This window comes from Bison bison, unplaced genomic scaffold (genome assembly GCF_000754665.1).
Source record: "Bison bison bison isolate TAMUID 2011002044 unplaced genomic scaffold, Bison_UMD1.0 scf7180017864245, whole genome shotgun sequence".
In the NCBI taxonomy this organism is placed as follows: domain Eukaryota; kingdom Metazoa; phylum Chordata; class Mammalia; order Artiodactyla; family Bovidae; genus Bison; species Bison bison.
Genome location: NW_011494817.1, coordinates 1,351,506 through 1,372,397, shown reverse-complemented (window position 1 = coordinate 1,372,397; position 20,892 = coordinate 1,351,506). Strand labels below are relative to the sequence as shown.

Below are 20,892 nucleotides of genomic sequence, written 5' to 3'. Positions count from 1 at the left end.
CGGTGGCTGGCCCCTGTGGCCGAAGCAGTGGCCTTTGTTTCCCGGGGCTTTTACATGGAAAATAGCTGAGGAACTAAAACTAGGGGAGGCTGGGTGCTGGCTAAGGGTTTTGGACATCAGCCTTGAATGGTTTTCGTGGAAAGACTTGGATACGTACCTATAAGTGGATATGGGACCTAGTGACTTAGCCTAATCCTAGAAACTTAAAAGTTGAGATAAAGGGAAAAAAAGCAAAGACTTAGGGCAAAGGGAAGTGAGGTCAGAAGGACTGGGAGGGCACAGCTAAGTCACTAAGGCAAGGCAGGGTGTCTGGGTCGTGAGGGGCACAGAGATCCACTGTGGACTAAATTCTGACTCACTAGAATAGAGCAGAAAAGAGTGTGTAGAGAGCAGGGCACCAAGAGCCTTACCCATCTGCTCTCACACGAGTCTGACTCTTTCCTGAGCCCAGACGAACCCTTGACTACCTGTGCCACAGAGATGCAAGAATATAGGATTGGTCTTTTCATTCTTAAGGGGCAACTTGAACCCCTGGGACATGTCTAAGGAGCTGAAAGGAGCAGAACAACAGAGTGGTTTTGCCTATAATCAGCCTTAACAAGCAGCCAGTTCCCCATGCTGCCTGTTGTCCCGCCCCACCCACCAAGGTCAGTGTCCCAGGTAACAGTTTTTGGCCAACCGCTATCAGAAAAGAATCTGAAGCCAACACGCAAGGACGCCCCCTTGCCCCCATATGAGGGACTAAAGCGCTTCAAAAGGCAATGAGATCATTTTAGTGGCTTGAGAACCATTTTGGAGGTGTCAAAAAGGCTACATAGACTGTTACTGGGAATAACATTTAAGAATACATCTCAAAAGAACCAGTCAGAATATCATCCGCTAACTCTTATAGAGATTTGAGAATTTTCCGAAAATCTGAATAGACAAGTGGGAGAGAAATACTTTTCAAACGGAAGATAAAAAGCTAAACACGAATCCTTGAACAATTCTCTTACCCCATCATTTAGCCAGCATGAAAAGTCCTACTTTCCAGTCAGCCCTAATTCATCAAAGCCTGGGTGATGGGTGATGGTAAAGGTACTGTGTCTGCTGAGGACTAAAACAGATTTCACAAAATGCTTGGAGTTTATCCACACGGCCTAACTCATTTGCATTGTTACCTTGCCTCCTTGCCTCTTTCAATTCTCTTCTGATTCCTGTATGCCTCTCATCTCTTTCCATGTATACTGTGAAAGGTCTTCAACTAACTTGTAAGCCTTAGTAAAAATAACCTCTTCTACTTCTTCAATAAATCCTGGAAATGCCATGGTCTATACACAGAAGACCTTCCACATATCTAACTTCAGGCATATTTTCCATCTACCTTCCTGACTCCACTCTCAAACATTCTTTTTCTGCAGCTCTGCATGATCAGCCTTTTATTTTGTCTAAGAAATTTTATTTTTCCAAGCTTTCATTTTATCAGCTTTTCTTTAAACTCTCTCTTCAAATATAATCTTCCAGGGCATCCTGATAGATAAAAGAAACAGGTTGCTGGAGGGAAAGTTGTGAGTCTGTACCTAAGTACCCCAAAACTCACCGGGGTAGGCTCCTTAGAGAGAGGATGCAGCAATGGTGAAGAGCACTGACCTTGAAGCCAGCTTGTCCTGAGTTTGAACAGTAGCACTGCCATTTCTTCTCTCTGAGCCTTAGTTTCTTCCTCTGCCATACTGAGATCCTATCACCTACCTCACAGGATTGTCAGGAGTGAAAAAAATAGTGTGTGCAAAGGCCAGGCAGACAGTAGACATGTTAGTGGAGGTAGCAGAGTGCAGAGCTGGGCAGCATGGAATTGAACAGCAGCAGCATCACTCACCAGCTGTATGACCAACCCTAGGCAAGTTATGTGACCTCTCTATATCTCGATTTCCTCCTCTGATGAATGAAACACATATTACATATAGTCGTTATAAGACTAAATGAGTAAATATACATAAGTGCTTGCCACACAGTAAGTACCAGGGACAGAGGAGCCTGGTGGGCTACAGTCCATGGGGTCACGAAGAGTCGGACATGACATAGTAACTAAACGACAACAGCAAGTACTACTGAAGTGTTTGCTATTATTATTCAATTTGGTCGCTCAGTCTTGTCTGACTCTTTCCAATCCCATGGACTGCAGCATGCCAGGCTTCCCTGTCCCTCACCAACTCCCAGAGCTTACTCAAACTCATGTCCATCAAGTTGGTGATGTCATCCAACCATCTCATCCTCTGTCGTCCCCTTCTCCTCCCACCTTCAATCTTTTCCAGTATCAGGGTCTTTTCCAATGAGTCAGTTCTTCCCATCAGGTGGCCAAAGTATTGGAGTTTCAGCTTCAGCATCAGGCCTTCCAATGAATATTCAGGACTGATTTCTTTTAGGATGGACTAGTTGGATCTCCTTGCAGTCCAAGGGCCTGTCAAGAGTCTTCTCCAACACCACAGTTCAAAAGCATTGATTCTTCGGTGCTCAGCTTTCTTTATGGCCCAACTCTCACATCCATACATGACTACTGGAAAAACCATAGCTTTGACTAGGCGGACCTTTGTTGGCAAAGTAATGTCTCTGCTTTTTAATATGCTGTCTAGGTTGGTTATAGCTTTTCTTCCAAGGAGCAAGCATTTTTTAATTTCATGGATGCAGTCACCATCTGCAGTGATTTTGGAGCCCCAAAATATAAAGTCCCTCACTGATTCCATTATTTCACCATCTATTTGCCATGAAGTGATGGGACCGGATGCCATGATCTTAGTTTTTTGAATGTTGAGTTTTAAGCCAGCTTTTCACTCTCCTCTTTCACTTTTATCCAGAGGCTCTTGAGTTCTTCTTCGCTTTCTGCCATAAGGGTGGTGCCATCTGCGTATCTAAGGTTATTGATATTTCTCCCAGCAATCTTTATTCCAGCTTTATTCCAATCTTTATTTCCAGAGAAATCCCAGCATTTCACATGATGTATTTTGCATATAAGTTAAATAAGCAGGGTGACAATATACAGCCTTTACGTACTCCTTTCCTGATTTGGAAGCAGTCTGTTGTTCCATGTCCAGTTCTAACTGTTGCTTCTTGACATGCATACAGATTTCTCAGGAGGCAGGTAAGGTGGTCTGGTTTTTCCATCTCTTGAAGAATTTTCCACAGTTTGTTGTGATCTACACAGTCAAAGGCTTTAGCATAATCAATAAAGCAGATGTTTTTCTGGAATTCTCTTGCTTTTTCTATGATCCAGCAGATGTTGGCAATTTGATCTCTGGTTCCTCTGCATTTTCTAAATCCAGCTTGAACATCTGGAAGTTCTTGGTTCATGTACTGTTGAAGCCTGGCTGGGAGAATTTTCAGCATTACTTTGATGGTGTGTACTAACTTAACAACTGTCCATCTTTTTCCACACCTGAAAGTGTCTATGTCGGGTATGCAATAAGGACGATCTTAACAAAGAGAGCATCATAAAAGGCAGGACAAACCTATAGATATATTGATTATATAGCATGGGCCTGATGGAGTATCTGTTTTCACCTTGTCCAGCTGTATGCCCGACTAAAGAGCAAAGCCTTTGCAGGGTAAGCTTAGGAGTGGAGGCCTTGTCTACCTTGTTCATCACTGTGCCTCCAGTGCCTAGAAGTACTGAGAAGGGTGCTTTACACATAGATGACACTCAGCAATCATCGTTGGTATGTCTGTTGAATGAATGGACTGGAGAAGGTAGTAATGTGGTAGCTACTTTTTGCTTGTCTTCAAGTGTTCACACTACTGCCCCCTAGTGGTTCTTTCATAAGACCAAGTCTGCAGTGATCTGTATTACAGATACCCTCTGTGCTCACTCCTGGGGTCATCAGTTTCTGCTCAAGACTGGGATCATTAATCCCATCCACAGATCTCATGTTTTGCTATAATTCTAACGGAGAAGGCAATGGCATCCCACTCCAGTACTCTTGCCTGGAAAATCCCATGGATGGAAGAGCCTAGTGGGCTACAGTCCATGGGGTTACTAAGAGTCGGACATGACTGAAGCGACTTAGCAGAAGTAGCAGCAGCAGGATTCCTCTAGTAATATTAAATTACTGTTTTCAACTACCTCATTTCTAATAGCAACATAAGCAACAAAATTCACTGATAATGCTAAGGCATGTGCGCATGCTAAATTGCTTCAGTCATACCTGACTCTTGCAACCCAATGGATCGTAGCCCGCCAGGCTCCTCTGTCCATGGGATTTTGCACGCAAGAATACGGGAGTGGGTTGCCATGCCCTCCTCTAGGGGATCAAACCCACATCTCTTTCTTGCCTACACTGGTTCTTTACCATAGCGCCACCTGATAGTCCATACAAAATAGGAGTTCTCAAGATTTGGGGCAGTATTTTAACTTGTTTCCCCTATGGGGTCATGTAGTTATTCATGATTAGATTTTGCAGTCAGTACCTCTGGGTATTAGAATATCAAAGAAATTACAGAGGGAACTTTGGCTAGTGTTGGCTTTTCTGTATGCAGTGTTGGCAACTGCTGGTCTGGTCTATGTGATTATAGCTGAGATAGGCTACACTCTGATTATATAGAAACTTCTTTCTGCCATTAACCAAGATATTCAGGCTGGAACCTGCTTTTGACATAAAGAAGACGAAAGATCAGAGAAAGCTAGCATACCCTTGCGTCACATATATTCCACAGCAACTCCCCGTTTTGAAGCTATAATTCTAAGAAATAAATTAGATCCAAATTAAAATTCTTCTTATAGCGCTTCCCTGGTGGCTCAGTGGTAAAGCATTCACCTGCTAATGCAGGGACATGGGTTCCATCCCTGGGTCGGGAAGATCCCCTGGAGAAGGGAATGGCTACCCACTCTAGTATTTTGCCTGGGAAATGCCATGGACAGAGGAGACTGGTGGGCTATAGTCCATGGGGCCACAAAGAGTTGAACACGACTTAGCAACTAAACAACAACAAAAATTCCTCTATACCTAACATGAGCCCTCGAACTAAGTATTCCTTCTCTGTGGTCCAAAATCAAGACATTCAGAACACTGTAGACATAACTGCTCGTGTATGGATTTCTGTCTCCTTTTATAGCTTTCTAGAGGCCAGTGTATATCACCTTACCTGTCACTCTGGGGCTTATTTAAAGGCAAGCAAGTGGACTTGGGTGCTCCAAATATTTTCACATTTTAGTCTGAATTACCTTCATTAGCGGAGAAGGCAATGGCACCCCACTCCAGTACTCTTGCCTGGAAAATCCCATGGATGGAGGAGCCTGGTAGGCTGCAGTCCATGGGGTCGCTAAGAGTTGGACACAACCGAGTGACTTCACTTTCACTTTCATGCATTGGAGAAGGAAATGGCAACCCACTCCAGTGTTCTTGCCTGGAGAATCCCAGGGACGGGGAGGCTGGTGGGCTGCCGTCTATGGGGTCGCACAGAGTCGGACACGACTGAAGCGACTTAGCAGCAGCAGCAGCAGCACCTTCATTAGTTGCGCTTCTCCAGTTTGCATCCTGTAATATGCCAATAGGCCCACTACTGGGATCTAGGATGAACTTAACGGTGTAACCTAAGTCTGTGGATATCAGTCTCTGGGGTGAAGCTGCCATGCCTGCCTGGCCCTGCTCCCCTCTATATGGTGTATGGAGAGGCAGGCCGCTGTAAACCCGCACTGTGTGCCATAAACCCATCCTGGGTGCCGTAAACCCGCACTGGCTGCCGTAAACCTGAACTGACTGCCGTAAACCCGGACTGGTTGCTGTAAATCTGCACTGGGTGTGGGCCCTCTCTCTGAAAAGGCTTATACATGTCTCTTCCACATTTCATGGCAGACGGTGAGGGCTCCGTTTTAAAAGAGGACACTAACTGCCTAATTTAAAATGAGAAATATTAATAACTTCTGAGGTTATAGTGACTACATTTCCAAAGGTTAGTCCATCCTTTGTGTGAATTTGAACAAGGTCTGCTTCCTCACCTGTGAAATGGTATTACAGTGTTGTGAGGAGTGGCCGAATTCATATGTATTAAATGCTTCCTAGGAACACAAGGAAACCACTCAATAGATGGTAGATAAATCTTTTAGAAGAGTGTTCAGCTGCAAGTAAACTTGCTTTTCAGAGACTTATATGACTTGTTTGCTTTTCACTTTCACGTGTTACAAAAAGTATGCTGATAGACTGTTCCTGGCATTCCTCCAGTGCTCACCTATGCCAGAGGCAACTTCCTCAGGTGTCTTATGTGCGAGAGCTCCATGCATGGCATCCCCTTATGAGGGAAAGCAGTATTCTTCTAAGAGTCCCCTAAGAATTGCCTTTCAGTCTTATTGGCCCAGACTGTCTCATATAATAGATACCCCTAGCTGCAAGAGAGTATAAGAAAGCATGCATTTCGTTTAGTTTTCACATCTTCTATTATGGAAACTGAAAGGGAGGGAGGAGGTGTCAGGTGCTTGTGAGATACTCAAAGAGTAGTGTCTGCCATGGACAGTGGCAGCACTTAGCAGTTTAGCAGTAGTAGTAATACTCATGGGCTTCCCAGGTGGCTCAGTAATAAAGAATCCACCTGCCAATGCAGGAGATGCGGGTTCAATCCCTGGGTCAGGAAGATGCCCTTGCAGGAGAAAATGGCAACCCACTCCAGTATTTTTGCCTGGGAAATCCCATTGACAGAGGAGCCTGGTGGGCTACATCCATGGGGTCACAAAAGTCAGACGTGACTGAGCATGCATACACACACAAACACACACACACACACACAGAGTAATACTAATAGAATTGTCTAGCAGCCACAGAATACTTTGGCCACCTGATTGATGCAAAGAGCTGACTCACTGGAAAAGACCTTGATGCTGGGAAAGATTTGAAGGCTTGAGGAGAAGGGGGCAAAAGAGGATGAGATGTTTGGATGGCATCATTGACTCAGTGGACATGAGTCTGAGCAAACTCCAGGAGACAGTGAAGGATGGGGAAGCCTGGTGTGCTGCAATCTGTGGGGTCACGAAGAGTTGGACACAACTGAGTGATTGAGCAACAACAACACAAAATGTTTAAAGTAGAAGCAATAATTATTCCCATTTTTCAAATGAAGGGTTTGAGGTCCAGAGTAGGTAGAACACTTGCCCTAGTCTCATGACTAGTAAGTTATGGAGCAGCTTTTTGGCTGCTTTTCGGCTTTGAAGCAGAGCATTTCCCAGAATATATTCTTTGGTAAGCTAGTGTCACAAACCGTTCCTTGAAAAAAAAATTTATTTGGTCAAACAAGCTTGAAAAAACTCTATTACTGGAGATAAACACCGAGAAGCCTTGCAGTGTGTACACCAATCTTTTCCAACTCTTCCCAAGCTCGCTGAGCATAACACTACTTTTTCAAGTAACTCTCCTAATGTTCGGGAGAGTTGATATTACAAGCAGGATTCTCTTTGGAAACCATCACCATAGCCAAAAAAGAAGACACAGTTCAGGGGGCCTGAAGAATAGTTCCTATCTTCAATGAGAAGGAGGCTAGAAAGAGCCAATTCCACCTCCAGTCATGGAGAGAATCCCTTTTGTTCTCTGAACACCAAAGGGAAGCACAGAGCCTAATTCTAACAGATCGAAAAGTTTCCTGAGAAGTTAAATAGGCTCATCCTAGAGCACAAAAAACAAAAGTGCCTGGAGTCAGTCATTCAGTTCACTGAAATAGCAAGGGGAGATTTTTATTTAAAAGAGAGTGAGTCACTACAGATTTTTTTTTTATATATATAGAAATGTATTATTTGTGCCATCAATGTATAGAGGTCCCTGTGATTAACATTTTGGTTCTAGACCCTAATTTTCTAGCACAACATGGTGAGCGTCAAATCACTGTCAGGAAGATAATGCCATGCTTCTGTTTAGGGCCTTCACTTCAGCTGCAAATTGACAAATGAACACAAAGCCAGTTCTGACCTAAATAAAGCATTGAATTGGATGAGTCTAAAGTTCTAGCCCTTCAACAGTCAGAAATGCCAGGGTCACAGGGCTGAGGTTGTGAGCAGCAGTGGGCCTTTTGTGGCTAAACGAATGGCAGAGGCCTAGAGCCCTAAATGATAAATTTTCTCAGAAGGTAAAACCCTCCCCGGGGATTCTGGTCAGGTGGCAGAGACATTAGCATTGTCTCCACCTTAATTTTAGAAACTATCATTTGCCACTTTTGTTTTAATTAACTAATTAACTTTGGTCTAATTAACACTGTTGTGAAGGCACACTTTAGGCTATTTTCTAAAGCAACTGGCTAAGCCCTTTCACGTTCATCGCCCGAATTACAATCTGCCCGGAAAATTGGCTCTCTTGTGTGAATTCCAATATATCCAACTATTAGAGCTTTGAAGATTTCCAATTGCTTCGATTTCATTAAGTGGTGATTCGTCTTGATGAAGTGATTTGCATGCTAATTGTCCCTCTCTAGAATTGTCTGCCTCTTCCTTCTCTCTCTCCAGATCTTTTTTATCTTCCAAGGCCCAGGTTCCTCAGTGAAACTCTATGAGACTAAACTACCTCTTAGACTTTCCCTCATCTGGACTCAGAACATTTAGCATGCATTCCTCACGCCTTCTTCATTTATTATTTATTCACAAGCAATTACTGAGAACTGAGGATTGCCAGGCACTGTGCTAGGTCCTGGGGATCTGAGGGTTATTTTGTGTATGTACACAATAGTTTCACAACCTAGCTAATGAGATATTAAAAGTATCTGGATTAACATATACACACTATATAAAACAGATAACCAACAAGTAGCTACTGTATAGCACAGGAAACTCTACTCAATGTTTTGTAATAACTGACAACAGAAAAGAATCTGAAAAGGTACATACATGTATATATTTTTAAGAGGTACATGTGTGTGTGCTAAGTTGCTGAGGTGGACTCTTTGTGACCCCATGGACTGTAGACCACCAGGCTTCTCTGTTCATGGTATTTCCCAGGCAAAGATACTAGAGTGAGTTGCTTTTTCCTCCTCCCGGGGATCTTCCCAACTCAGGGGTCAAACCCACATCTCTTATGTCTCCTGCATTGGCAGGGAGATTCTTTACCACTAGCGTCACCTGAGAGCCCTGGGCGAATGTAATTCAGGTGACTATTATATCTACTACTGTGGGCAAGAATCCCTTAGAAGAAATGGTGTAGCTCTCATTGTCAACAGAAGAGCCTGAAATGCAGTAATTGGGAGTGATCTCAAAAATGACAGATGAAATTGGTGCATTTCCAAGGCAAATTATTCAATATCACAGTAATCCAAGTCTATGCCCCAACCACTAATGCTAAAGAAGCTGAAATTGAACAGTTCTATGAAGACCTAAAAGACCTTCTAGAACTAACACAAAAAGAGATGTCTTTTCCATCTTAGGGGACTGGAATGCGAAAGTAGGAAGTCAAGACATATGTGGAGTAGCAGGCAAGTTTTGCCTTGGAGTACAAAATGAAGCAGGCAAAGACTAACAGAATTTTGCCAAGAGAACGCACTGGTCCTAGCAAACACCCTCTTCCAACAGCACAAGACTCTACACATGGACATCATGAGACAGACAACACCGAAATCAGACTGATTATATTCTCTGCAGCCGAAGATTCAGAAGCTCTATGGAGTCAGCAAAAATAAGACCTGGAGTTGACTGTTGCTCAGATCATGAACTCTTTACTGCAAAATTCAGACTTAAATTGAATAAAATAGGGAAAGGCATTATTGAATAAAATAGGGAAAGGCATTCATCTATGATATAAATCAAATCTGCTATGATTATACAGTGGAAGTAACAAAGAGTTTCAAGGGATTAGATCTGATAGACAAAGTGCCTGAAGAACTAAGGATGGAGATCTATAACATTGTACAGAAGGCAGTGGCCAGAATCATTTAAAAGAAAAAGAAATGCAAGAAGGCAAAATGGTTGTCAGAGGAGACCTTACAAATAGCTGAGAAAAAAAGAGACACAAAAGGCAAGGAAGAAAAGGAAAGATATATTCAACTGAATGCAGAGTTCCAAAGAATAGCAAGGAGAGTTAAGAAAGCCTTCTTAAGGGAACAATGCAAATAAATAAGAGGAAAACAATAAAATGGGAAAGATCAGAGATTTCTTCAAGAAAATTGGAGATGCCAAGGAAATATTTCATGCAAAGATGGGGACAATAAAGGACAGAAAGAGCAAGAACCTAACAGAAGCAGAAGAGATTAAGAAGAGGTGGAAAGAATAAACAGAAAAACTGTTTGTTTGTTTGTTTTTTAAAAAAGGTGTTAATGACATGGATAACCACAATGGTGTGGTCACTCACCTAGAATCAACATCCTGAAGTGTGAAGCCAAGTGAGCCTTAGGAAGCATTACTAAAAACAAAGCTAGTGGAAGTGATGGAATTCCAGCTGAACTATTTTAAATCCTTAAAACGATGCTGTTAAAGTGTTGCACTCAATATGCCAGCAAATATGAAAAACTCAGCAGTGGCCACAGGACTGGAAAAGGTCAGTTTTCATTCCAATTCCAAAGAAGGGCAATGCCAAAGAATGTTAAGACTACTGCACAATTGCACTCATTTCACACGCTAGCAAGGTAATGCTCAAAATCCTTCAAGCTAGGCTTCAATTAAGGCAGAGAAACAAGAGATCAAATTGCCAACATCTGCTGGATCATATAAAAAGCAAGGGAATTCCAGAATAATATCTACTTCTGCTTCATTGACTGTATTAAAGCCTTTGACTGTGTGGATCACAACAAACTGTGGAAAATTCTTCAAGAGATGGGAATACCAGGCCACCTTATCTACCTCCTGAGAAACGTGTATGCAGGTCAAGAAACAACAGTTAGAACCAGACATGGAACAATGGACAGGTTTAAAATTGGGAAAGGAGGACTTCAAGGCTGTATATTGTCACCCTGCCTATTTAACTTCTATGCAGGTACATCATGTGAAATGCCAGGCTAGATGAATCCCAAGCTGGAATCAAGATTGCCGGGAGAAATATCAATAACCTCAGAAATACAGATGATACTACCCTAATGGCAGAAAGCAAAGAGGAACAAAAGAGATTCTTGTTGAGGGTGAGGAGAGTGAAAAAGCTGGCTTAAAATTCAACATTCAAAAAACTAAGACCATGACATCCTGTCCCATCACTTCATGAAAACAGAAGGGGAAAAAAGGGCAACAATGGCAGATTTTATTTTCTTTGGCTTCAAAATCACTGTGGATGATGAATGCAGTCATGAAATTAAAAGAAAAGCTATGACAAACCTAGACAGCATATTAAAAAGCATATATCACTTTGCCGACAAAGATCTGTCTAGTCAAAACTATGGTTTTTCCAGTATTCAAGTATGGATGTGAGAGTTGCACTATAAAGAAAGCTGAGCACTGAAGAATTGATGCTTTCGAACTGCAGTGCTGGACAAGACTTCTGGAAATCCCTTTGACTTCAAGGAGATCAAACCAGTCAAATCCTAAAGGAAATCAATATTTCCTGAATATTCATTAGAAGAAGTGATGCTGAAGCTGAAACTGTAAAATTTTGGCCACCTCATGCGAAGAGCTGACTCATTGGAAAAGACCCTGATGCAGGGGAATATTGAAGGCTCAGAGAAGGGGACAACAGAGGATGAGATGGTTAGATGGAATCACCAACTCAATGGACATGAGTTTGAGCAAACTCTGGTAGTTGGTGATGGACAGGGAGGCCTGGCGTGCTGCAGTCCGTGGGGTTGCAAAGAGTCAGACATGACTGAGCGACTGAACTGAGTAGACTGAAGTTTAGTAAAGGGATACAGGATACTTATTAAGAATCTACAGGGGACTAGAGGGGCCCAAATGTAGAAGCAGTAAATTGTACATATTAAGGATTAGCAAAACTTTTCAAAGGAACCAATTCAAATGATAAAAATTATTTATCATTTGATAAATTTCAATGTCTACTTAGATGTCCTCAGGACTTCTTTATTGGCTAAGATAGGACAGAGAAGAGCTCTCTCTTCCTGGAAGGGAAGGCCCCTGATAATACGACAACCCCTTCCCTGGCCATCCTTGCATCTCGTCCCTCCCTGCTTGATTTTCCATACCAACCTGCTCACAAGTTTCCAGCTTTCAGGCCTCTATCAAGGTGGCTCCATTGGTATTGAATATACCTGGCCCACTCACCTTCAACTCTCACTTGGCCAACTCAGACCCATTTTTAACATCATTTCTACTGGAAATTCTGTCCTGACCATCTGGGACATTACAGGGGCATTAGGTCTCTCTCTTCACAGTCCACATGAGCTTCTCCCTACACAGAATTTATCATCTTTGTTGTTATGACCTGCTTAACTGTGACCTCTTACCCACAAGCATGTGTGTACATGTACACACATACACACAATGCCACGGATTTACTCAGCACAGGATCCATGTCTTACTCTTTTTCTGTGTAGTTGACACCCAGCACAGTACCAGACACATAGTCAGTGTGCAAACATACTTGCTAAATGAATGGATGAATGGCTGGATGGATGGACAGATAACAAAAAATGATGTCTGAGCTACACTGGCATTTGACAATGAAAAGAGAAGGACTAAAGATAGTGGATAATTGCATTTATTGAGCACTTGCTATGGGCCAGGTACTGCTCTGAACCCCTTACAAGTATTAACTCTTCTAACCTTTATTGTACAGATGAGGAAACTGAGGCAAGCAGAGGTGAATTTATCTGCTCGCATCCATACAGACTAAGTAGGAGAGAGGGAGGCTAGTTTCAGAGCCCATGCGTGTTAACTACTAAATGGATATTCCCCATTCCAGCTCTTATACACTGTGGCCTGAACTTAGGAAAAACAGGACCACATGGCCGTGGAAAAGGACTCTCCTCCAAGGAGTCTCCCTGAGCACTGCTCCCTCGTTCTTTTCTGTACTGTATTTTCTGGGTGTGGTCATACCTTCAGCTGAGCCTGACATGATTTACTTTTATGCTACATATGAATAATGTACACAGAGGCCTGTGAGATAAAATCTGAACTTTAAGGGTTGCCTGAAATCTTCTCGATGAGTGGTGATGTTAAAATTTCTGTATAGATTCTGCTTGTGAGGGAAAAAAATCTGGCTGACCCATTTTTACTACTTATTATGCTTATTAATAATATCATTTTATTATAACAAGGAATAATGAGGATTTATACTACTTTCATGTATAATAATAGTTCTCCTTCCTCTCCTCCTTTCTCCCCCCACCCTCCTCCTTTTGCTCTGTCTAATCTCATATAAGGGCTTCCCAGGTGACTCAGTATAAAGATCCACCTGCCAATTCAGGAGACACAGGAGATGTGGGTTCAATCCCTGGTTTAGAAAGATCCCCTGGAGAAGGGGATAGCAACCCACTCAGAATTCTTGCCTGGGAAATCCCATGGACAGAGGAGCTTGGAGGGCTACAGGCCCTGGGGTTGTGAAGAGTCAGCCGCGACTGAGCACGCATGCACACAATCTCATATAAGAGCTCATGAAACAGGCAAGGAATCCTGATGTTTCCCACCTTGGTCCAGTTCAGTTTAATTCCAACCAGTGTTTTTAAAGTAATCTCTTAATACCAGGCACATTGCTGAGTTCTAGCTAGGAGTATAAAGATAAATAAGACACAAACTCTGACCTTAGGAGCAGCTCACAGAGTAGTGAGGAAGACCAACCCATACACAAATAATTAATTTTTATAGTATATGAATAAGGGGCCTCCCTGGTGACTCAGGTAAAGCATCTGTCTGCAATTCGGGAGACCGGGGTTCAATCTCTGGGTTGGAAAGATTCCCTGGAGAAGGAAATGGCTACCCACTCCAGTATTCCTGCCTGGAAAATCCATGGACAGAGGAGCCTGGTGGGCTACAGTCCATGGGGTCGCAAAGAATCGAACACGACTTCACTTTCACTCTCATGAAGTAATAAAGGAAAGAATGCACCCAGAAGCAGAGGTTACTAAGGGCACTTTGCCCAACCTGAGGGTCTCGGGAAGGCTTCCTAGAAGGGTGATACCTGGGTTGAATCCCGATGGATGGAAGATGAGACAAGTCAGGTGAAAACCAAGGGACACACTGTTCTGGGCAAGAATATGAATGAGATCCCAGAGGTTTGAGCCGAGCAGTGCATGCAGGGACTCGGAGGGTGTGAAACGTGGGCCAACGGTTTATAGGAAGTGGGCTGGAGAGGTGTAGGCGGAGGAACTCTCTGCCAACCACCTCCCTGCTCTCTTGATTTCCTTCCAACAACCTCTTTGTTTAACACCCACTTCATTTCCTTTTATAGTTGTATTTATTGACCTGTTTCATTTTTGGTTGCTCTGGGTCTTTGTTGCCGTGCGTGGCCTTTCTCTAGTTGCTGCAAGTGGGGGCATGCTGTAGCTGCAGTGCACAGTCTTCTCACTCTGGTGGGTTCTCTTCTTGTGGACCATAGGCTCTAGGGTGCGGGCTCAGTAGTTGGGGTGCCAGGCTTAGTTACCCCACAGTATGTGGGATCTTTCCGGACCGAGGATCGAACCCGTGTTCCCTGCGCTGGTAGGTGGATTCTTAACCACTGGACCACCAGGGAAGTACCTAACACCCACCTTAGATATCTACTTTCCTCGCAGCCACCTTCCAACATCAACTTGACACTCCCCACCCTGTCTCCCTGCTAGACAACAGACAGATTCATTTACGCTTCTAAATACTGATTACTAGTGATCTCAGTTCAGTTCAGTCACTCAGCTGTGGCTGACTCTTTGTGACTCCAAGGACTGCAGCACACCAGGCTTTCCCATCCATCACCAACTCCCAGAGCTTACTCAAACTCATGTCCATTGAGTCAGTGATGCCATCCAAGCATCTCATCCTCTGTCGTCCCCTTCTCCCCCGCCTTCAGTCTTTCCTAGCATTGGGGTCTTTTCCAATGAATCAGCTCTTCACATCAGGTGGCCAAAGTATTGGAGTTTCAGCTTCAGCATCAGTCCTTCCAATGAATATTCAGGACTGATTTCCTGCTTCATCCTTTATGTAGCAAACACTTATTGTGCAACTACTTTGCTACAGACACTGTGCCAGGCACTTTGACATACATTGTCTCATTGGGTCTTCACACAGTATTATATAATAGAAAGCATTACCCCAATCCATGGGTAAGAAAACATGGTAAACTGAGATGTGTACAGATGCTGCTGCTGCTGCTGCTAAGTCGCGTCAGTCATGTCCGACTCTGTGTGACCCCATAGACAGCAGCCCACCAGGCTCCCCTGTCCCTGGGATTCTCCAGGCAAGAATAATAAGTAGTAAGTTTTGGATTCAAACCCAAGTCCATAGATTTTCATTTTCTTTCATTCTAATATAAATTAAACATTCATTTTCTCAACCGTGTATCCCACATTATCGTTGTTCATAAATAAGGGCACTGTGAACATATTTCTGTCACATAAAATATCCATATTTTGATTCTGATTTTACACCCAGGGAAATGACCCCAAAGGTGACTTTTTTTGATACAGAGACAGATCAGTTGAGGTGACGTCATGCAACAGGGTAGCCTTTGGTGCCACTTACCTTCCAACTTGGCAGAAGCAGTGTGGTGTGGGGAAGTGAGCCTGGTCAGCAAGGACATTGATTCCAGTCCTGGCGGCTCTGCCATGTCTGAGCTGGGATCTTAGCTGGAGCCTCTGGCTGGTGAGGACAGTAACACACACCACTCTCTGCATTAAGCTCACAGGGTCACTGAGAGCATGACATGGAGCGCGTCCAGGTTCATGAGATGAGACCCCTCATCATGGGGCCCTCTCAGCTCCTGTCGACCCCATACACAGCTCTGGGAACATAATATGAGGAGGCTCCATAACGTCACTCTTTGGGAAAGTTACTGAACTAGAAATGTTTGACCATGTAAATCTGGCCTGGATGTGTGTGTTCCGTCGCTTCAGTCGTGTCCAACTCTTTGCGACCCCGTGGACTGTAGCCCACCAGGCTCTTCTGTCTGTGGGATTCTCCAGGCGAGAATACTGAAGTGGGTTGCCATTTCCTTCTCCAGGGAATCATCCCAACCTGCAGATTGAACCCAAGCCTCTTAGGTCCTCTGCACTGGCAGGCCAGTTCTTTACCACTAGCACCACCTAGGGGGCCCAAATTGGGCCCAAGTTATTGGTCAATCACTGCTATATCCTGGGGGCTCCTGCTCCCCCACATTTCCATCATATTGTGAAGTGGTGCATTAAGAAATTTCCATTAAACTATTTTTTTAGAAGTCAGGTCTTCCTCAGAGTTTCAAGGTGACTTGTAGGAATTAGCCGTTTTTGTCATTCTCCTTGTGGTTTTGGTAATGCATTTATACTTCATGAAAAAAACAAAATTGACTTTTAACTTGGCCTAGAACATGCAGCTCCACTTCACCTAATGTACAGAAACGAGATGACGAACCCCTGTGGTGAATTTTATACATAACATAATATGAAGCTCTGTTTGGTGAGGCAAGTGCATGCTCACATTATTCACTTATGTTTAACCAAAAAAGAAAAAGCAGCGGAAGGAAAGAGTTACCACCTCCCTGATGGGCACAAGGGAGCCGCCCGGCTGACTCTGGGGCACACAATGGATACACCAGGTGGTGGGAGCTGCCAGAGAGCTCTCTCTGCTGAGTTAAAATGGCGGAGCCCAAAATGCAAACTAATCACTCTGTTTTCTCCGATCTGTTATTCACATGGCTGTTTAAACTGGAGAGAAAGAGACCCTGAGTTGGGAAACAAACAGATGGGGCACTGACCTTCCTCTTCCAAAAAACAGACAATGACTGAAAACAAAGCATGGTAAGCCCAACGAAACTTCTGGGGAAGATAAGGGAAGGTACGATCCAGGTCTGTTAAGCAAGTCTCAACCACCATTGAGAGATAATAGTGGTCGATATCATTAACATGCTGCCGACACAGGCCTCATGCTTTGAGAACCACCAACTTCCATATGCTAAGCTCACAGCGACCACATGAAGTAGATAGTATTATATTATTATTCTCTGTTTTAAAAGTGAGAGAACTCAAGTGCAAAGAGGTTGTTTTGTCCAAGACGGCAAAGCTGTTAAGGGAAATGGATGGTATTCAAACCCAGTGTCCTCTGAATCTAAACACCATGTTTTTTCCACAACAGCATCACTGGTAAGTCCTGAAGAGGATATAACAAGTGGGTAATTGTCCCCCCTTCCTGTCTGCCCCCCATTAGGACTTTTGCTCTGTGGACTCATGAAACTCTAAGAGGCTGGCTACTGGCTGGAGTCTTCAGCATATGCTCTGCTCTCCACATACGTAGTAAAGGCCACAGCAGTCTCAGAAATGACCCTAACATGCTCCTCCTCTGTCTGCCTGCTTCTGACGGTGGGGCCTCCCCACGTGCCCCCCAGTGCCAGTGTCCAACATCAGGAGCCGCTCCTCTGCACACAGGTCTAGATACGCGAGTGCCTCAGTGCCAGCCGGGGGCTGTGGTTAGCTAGTGGCAGTGTGAACAGGCATTGGGGCACACACTGGCCAGAATCCCAGGGTGTAGTCACCACATAACACTGCCAGAGCAACAGGAGTAAAAGCCGACAAGCGAAGACACTTTCTTCTGGCTCAGCTGGCATGGGTAGCCCAAGGGAGACACGGAGTGCTACAGTATCAGTGTGGATGCCCGCTGTGACGGGCAGAATAATGATTCCCAAACACGGTAACGCCTCGTTCCCTGGAACCTGTCAGTATGCTATCTCCCATGGCAAACAGACTTTGAGGATGTGCCTATGTTCAAGATCTTGAGACGAGATTATCCTGGATTATCCAAGTGGGCCCAGTGTAATCACAAGGGTCCTTATTGGAACTGGTGGTAAAGCACCTCCCTACCAATGCAGGAGGCACAAGAGATGCTGCTTCATTCCCTGGGTCAGGAAGATTCCCCTGGAGGAGGGCATGGCAACCCACTCCAGTATTCTTGCCCAGAGAATCCCATGGTCAGAGGAGCCTGGCGGGCTACAGTCCACAGAGTCGTAAAGGGTCGGACATGACTGAGTACACAGGCTTACAAGAGGAAGGCAGGGATATCAGAGTCGGAGAGAACTGAAGATGCTGACTTAGAGGATGGAGGAAGGGCCTAGAGGGCAAGGCAGCCTCTAGAAGCTGGAAAGGCAAGGAAATGGATCATCCTCTAGAGGCTCAGAAGGAATGAGGTTCTCTTAACACCATGATTTTAACTTAATGGAAGCCTTGGACTCCTGATCTATAGAACTGTAAGATAATAAATTTAAGTCATTAAGTTTGTGGTCATTCATTATAGAAGGAAGAGAAAACACACACCTTCTGTAAGATCAGGGGCACAAACACCCCCAAAAAGATACCCTGATTCAACCAGAGAGGAGATTTTCATCTTTACACAGAACTCCTGTGCAGTTCATGACATTCTCCAAGGTTTTATTCTGGTTCAGTGTGAGACACACACACACACACACACACAACTAGAGATCACTGAGAGAAGACCATTTTCTTGTTCATCCCTAGGTTGAATTATTCAGTCCCCACGTTTCTCATCATCTCTAGCAGAAACCTGGTAAATTGTTATTGTGATCACAGAGGAAATAATAAATGGAAATCAAGCCCTACTAAGCCCTGACTTTGCTCCTCCAAGTATCCACAGGGCCCACTGTGCTACCCTTCCATCTCAGCCTCTCCCAAGGTTATGTCCTGTCCATGGTACTCCAGATCCCAGCGGAGTCCTGGTCAGCAGCTGAGAGGAGCAGGGCCCACTTGACTCACTGGGGCGAGCCTGGCACCATGGACAGTGTGCTCTGACCCAGACAGACACACGGTGACATTGCGGGGGCATCTGAGGGAAATGAGGGGAGACCTGAGTCCAGAGTGACCATAGACACGTCTCGCAGGGACTCTCCCACCACCGGGCACAGCCAAGTGTGCAGCCCCTCACTGGAAGGATGGGCCTGGGCGAAGCAGGCTCTGCTCCTCTGGGCACAGAGTTGGCGGCTGCCAGGGCAGCACGTGGAGAACCCAGTGTTCCAGCCCGCAAGCAGACTAGCAAGCGCTTTTCCCTTTCGATAGTTCACTAATGAAAATCTAAGGAAAAATCGATTCCAACCTCCACTCACAACTGGAGTCTAACTCCAGGATTTGTTTTAATCTAAAGGATGTTTGCAATATCTGATGATACTTGAGAAAAACTGAGCACCCTGACTTCAGTGGAGAGCTTGCAGACACCTGGGCAGAATGCTAATGTGCCAAACGGGAGCTGAGCGGATACGGACTTCGGGTGTCTGGCCTGTCTCTTTCACCTTCAAACTCCAGATCCCTGCATCAAGGCACAGGTTATCTAATTTCCCCTTGGACATTTCCAGAGGCTTCTGTTTAATTGTATTCACTGTGCAGACACTGCTTTGTGACTGCTTCTCCAGGGAGAACCGTGCCAGACAGAGTGTGAGCTAGCAGACAGCTTCTAAACTCCAGGGCATCTCTAACTGTCCTGAGAGATGCTGGTGAAGGACCAGACTCTGGGTGTCAGCTGCTTACAGACGCCTCCCCCCTTGTCTCCTTTCTCGCCCTGCAACCTTCGTCCCCAGCCCCCAGCAGTCAGCGGACCAGGTCCCTCGCCTGCACTGGCTGCCAGGAGGGAGTCTGGGCATCTAAGAAGGGACAGCGTGTTTCTGCTGTAGGAGTTCTCACCTTGTGTACCAGGGAAAAGGAACCGCCACCATGGGCTCGTACAAAGAGCCTGATGCACGGAGCCAGACGCTAACTCTCATGGAAACGCTGCTAACAGCAGATGTTCTGACTCCTGGCTGTACCAACTGAAGGACATTCCTCATACTAACATGCTAATTTCCTCATCATCGTGGCTATCATATTTCTGTACCCACAAAGTAATATAGCATATAAAAGCTGGGGGAAAAAAATCAACATTATTTCCTAGCACACAAATGCCAGATTTTTATAACATGCCTATTATTCTCACACATCACAGAGAGGCCTTGCCTAAATATTCTCCTGCCGCTCACTTTTCCACCAGAAATGCCTTTCAAATCCAGTAGGTCATGCTACCAGTGTTGAGTCTTCAGGAATCAAACTGACTACCATCAATAGCTTCCATTTACTGAGGATGCCCCAAATGCCCATAAGTGCGATTTATTTCATCCAGTGTGTTTCTTACAGCAACCCTGTTCAGGAGGGTCAGTATGCCCACTATGCTGATGAGGCTTAGAGAGATAAAGACACTTGCCCACCAGGGTGAGCGGCTACCTAAGGGTTTGAACTCAGTTGCTGCAGTGAAGAACTTCAGCCCTAAGACACCCCAAAATGTAAGGCTTTCTCTAAAGCCTGAGAAGCCAGTCTGCTGTGTCACACGCTTAGTCCCACTGTTTCTGGAGAGGGACAAAGAATAGTGAAGAGACAAGTCGTAGCCTTCAACCTGAGTGAAAATTAATGAGTCAGATTCTGTATGCAGCACTTCATATCTGGGGCTCAGTGCAAGTGAGATGGGTCTGGGGTGGAGGGGGTGAGAAAGCACGCTGAGGGCGGGGTCAGGCAGTCACTGCTGCCGGACGTGAAATCAAGCCCACAGGCACTCCAGCTCAAGGTTTAAACAGGCTGAACCTAGGGAAGGGAAGGTGCCGCGTAGGATGTGAAAAAGGCTAATCACCGTGATGACGCTGGTGACGACAGCCTACTTTTATGAACACTTAGCACATCGTAGGCACTATGATCAGTTCCTCACAAACATTCATTGACTCCTTGAGACAGCCCCGTGAAGGAGGCAACGTGAGCAGCCTCATTTTATCATTGAGTGAACTGAGAGACAGAGCCGGAAAGCCCACCGCCCAGGGACAGATATCTGGAAAGGATCTGAACCTTGAATTCTAATCCAAGCAGTCCATGGCCTTCACCAGCAGCAATTACAAACGTGAAGACTGT

The 20,892-nt window shown here is 44.7% G+C and overlaps 1 protein-coding gene across 1 annotated transcript in view; it reads left to right on the top strand.

Annotated features, from left to right (window-relative positions):
- Positions 1-20,892, top strand: part of GRM5 (glutamate receptor, metabotropic 5) — a 629,334-nt gene that overhangs the window by 555,011 nt on the left and 53,431 nt on the right. The window lies entirely within an intron of this gene.